This window comes from Nicotiana attenuata, unplaced genomic scaffold, assembly GCF_001879085.1.
Source record: "Nicotiana attenuata strain UT unplaced genomic scaffold, NIATTr2, whole genome shotgun sequence".
NCBI lineage: Eukaryota > Viridiplantae > Streptophyta > Magnoliopsida > Solanales > Solanaceae > Nicotiana > Nicotiana attenuata.
In genome coordinates, this window is record NW_017671226.1 from 212976 (window position 1) to 216933 (window position 3958).

Genomic DNA, 3958 nt, shown 5'->3' on the forward strand with positions numbered 1-3958 from the left:
GACGGAGTTGTTGTCTAGAATAGGACTTGTTCCCCCTTCGTAGCCGTTGAGAAGGAGAAACAACTTGATGATCCCTACGTGTTGCAGTTGAAGAGGAGATTCACAAGTATAAGATGATGGCTTTTGAATAAGGGGGAGATGATAGGACTTTGAGGTACTAGGACAGATTGTGTGTCCCAGTAGATGGACTTAAAGAGGGAAGATCATGTTAGAAGCCCATAATTCTAGGTATTCTTTCCATCCAGGTTCCCAAATATGCATCGTGACAAGGAGATTTATCGGTTGAACGACACAAAAAGAACGTCGTAAACTTTATGGCCAGGCAGAGCATTTTATTTAAGCAGTTGAGGATATGTCCTTGATGTTAAGAGTAATTGGGATGATCACATACCTCTCATTGACCTTGCTAATAATAACCTACCATTCTAGTATCAAGATGGCACCGTACGAAGCTATGTATGGGTGAAGGTGCAGATCACCAATTGGTTGATTCGATGTTGGAGAAGTGGAGTTGTTAGGACCCGATTTGGTCTATCAGACTATAGAGAAAGTTAAGTTGATTCAAGAGCATTTGAAGAAAACTCAGAGCCGCCTCCAGGTGCGCGAACTCGCGCGTAGGAGGCAGTGTTACTACCGTTGAGCGCGAACACTCGCGCGAACAAGCCTTCAGGTGTGCGAACTCGCTCGTGGGGGGTCGTTTTAAAGCTATATTTCGTCCCCCACAACCCCAAAACATAAAAACTTGCTCTAGAAAGGGGAACTCTCAAAAACCTAACTCCTTAAGGGTCCTTCCACCACCCAAGGTAAGTTCTAATGGTGATTTTAAGTTAATTTCAATTTTCCAACATCTTATTAACATGGGTAAACCCTCCATATCATTAAATATTCGATTGGGACACCATTGTTGAGAGAAGAAACCCTAGAACTCGAATTCAAGAAGATTGAACGTCAAAAAGATAATATCTTCACCCTCTAATTAATTCTAACATTGGTTTAATGATTATAAACCCTAGTTCATGAGATATGAGTTGATGGGTTTGATAGAAAAGCATGAAAAATTATAGGATTGGATTGTTGATTGTTGATTACTGATTAAAGATATCGTTTATCTTATGGGTGATAAAGAAGGGTATTGAACATAGCAATTTGATGCTTTAGAATTTATCTAGGAACAAGAGAATGGGTCATTGGGTGTAGAGACACCATTAATAAGGACTATGAAGCTTTATTTTCACCAAGTGTTTGATAAGATGCTTAAGTGACCAAAACATGAGAATCATTGCTAATATGGAATCCCTTTGACTTGTATTGATTTAGATTAAAGTTGAAAGGGGTTGACAAACGTTGTATTATGCTCAAGAGCAGGAAGTTAAGGTATGTGAGGCTAACTCTCTATGTTTGGGAATTTTAATGATTCTCCCTACACTACGTTTCTTTTACAACGTATCAATTGCCTCAGAAATACAGTTAAGCCTAGTTCCTTGAATAGTTGTAGAACTTCTATTCCCTAGCTTCATAACTCGTTCATGACTTTCATTCTGAACGTTGTGAGCGCAGTTCGTATTCAATATAGACTTGGGTTTGATTCCCCGAAGTCTCAGTATAGCTTACTCAGCATGTCATAAACAGTTGCAGTTTCAGTGTTCATAACCAGTTCAAGAATACATGTCTCATTCCAGTCCTATTCAGTATTCCAGTATTATGTAACTCAGTAGAATTCAGTATTCCAGTATTATGTAACTCAGTATGATTCAGTATTCCAGTTTAATGTAACTCAGTGTGATCCAGTATTCCAGTATCATATAACTCAGCGTGATTCAGTATTTCACTATTATGTATTGCAGTATGATTCTCAGTTCCTGATTTTACATCCCTGAATGTTGAACACCTATCTTTGGGGCTGAGGCCGCAGCTAATGCTTTATGCATATTTGGGCTTGAGGCCGCAGTTTATGCTTTATGCACTTTGGACCTGAGGTCGCTGTTATGTATACGTATACTTGGGCCCGAGGCCGCAGCTTGTGCACATATATATATATTGGGCCTGAGGCCGCAGTTTAATATTTAGATAAGCAGGTTGTTCATCATTCAGAAGAGGGAGTATTCATATCCTTACTTCCTTTATTCAGTTCAGTTATTAGTTATCAGTTATCTTTTCAGTTATCAGTTCAGTTATCAGTTATCAGTTATCAGTTCAGTTATTAGTTATCAGTTATCTTTTCAGTTATCTGTTCAGTTACCAGTTCTCACTTTAGTTTCAGTTTCAATAGTTATCATTTCAGTTATCAGCTTAGTTTCAGTTTCAGCATTTATAATTCTTTCTTTCAGTTGCTTTACATACCAGTAAAATTCAAATGTACTGACGTCCCTTTTTGCCCGTGGCCTGCATCTCACAATGCAGGTAATGATTAACAGGTGGATGATTCAGAGCGCTAGGATTCTCGTACCAGCTAATTTGGTGATCCCTAGTTCTTTCGGGGCATTATCATTACCTTACAGTTTTCAGTACTTAAAGGCAGTCAGTATTTTCAGTATATTATTAGAGGCTTCATAGACTAGAGTAACAGTTAGACAGAGTCACAGACTTTTCATATTAAGCCATGTTGGCCACAAATATGTTTCAGAATTGTATTAGTATTTCCGCACTTTGATTTATATCATCCACAATCTTCAGTATATCAGCATGTTTTAGTTTATCTTCTGCATTCAGTATGTTATGATACCACATGTTGATTCAGCCAGCCAGTTGGTTCGCTCGGTCACATGTAGTCGGGCGCCGAGTGCCGTGTTACGTCCAGGCCCAGGTTCGGGGCGTGACAAAGCTTGGTATCAGAGCACTAGGTTCAAGAGTCCTAGGGAGTCTATGAAGCCGTGTCCAGTGGAGTTTCCTTTATATGTGTGTGCCGGCCACTCATATAAATGGTTAACTACCAAGACATTAAGGATTGTCTCACCTCTTTCTACTCTAGATCGTGCCATGAAACTTAGAGCAATAGGTAATCTTCTTTTCCTATCGAATTCCAAACGTATTGGATGCCCAAGCGACGCGTATGAGAAACCTAAGGTCCTAGAGAGGATAATTACCCATTGGGGTATAATTATGGAGTACAGCTTGGTAAATATGAGACTTGAGAGGATGTCAAAAGTGGGATGCAATGGATACTAGCACACATTAGAGCATAACCTTATCAGAAAGTACAAAAACAGTTATGATGTCTTATGGTTATTAGTTTACCTCAGTTACCAGTTATAAAATCTTTTAGTTAGCAAGTTTATGGTTACGCCAGTATTCGGTTATATGTTTACCAGATCTCCAATTTTCAGCGTATCAAAATTTCTATAGACTTGTGAGTATACAGTGATGCATATGGATGCTCAGAGAGTATGTAAATAACAGTGATTATAGCAAAATCTTTGCATGTTTTAGGGATTAAGACCCAAGACTCATTGGATGGTGCATAAAGTGATTTATCAGATATGTATGGCAGTGTATCCGTATGTCAGACCCCACGGTGTATCGGGTTAAGAATTCAACCGCAGCGGGCATAGGATTGATCACTATAGTTTTGGACAGAAAAGAGCCTAAGGGAAATGTAGCTAACAATAATATGATGTACGAAATGAGAACCAAGAGCAGGCAACATTGAATTTTAGGGAATGATTTTATATCATTTAGATTTATTCAAATCAGAACTAGAAAGTACCATGTTAGTGAATTTATATACGAAGTGGCTATTATTGTGAGATAAAAGATATGACAGTTCCCCTTGATATGACTATGTGTTTAGGTTGGAGGTTTATAGTCTGAAGTGATTTTGAAGTGTATAGAAAGCTTGGGGTTAGATATTCCAATTTTGTTAAGACAAATGAACTTTCCCTAAGTGCGATTCATGTGCATGGTTCAAAAGAATGATAGCGTGCGGCAAAGAATAATGATCGGATGGTGAGGAAGTTAGGAG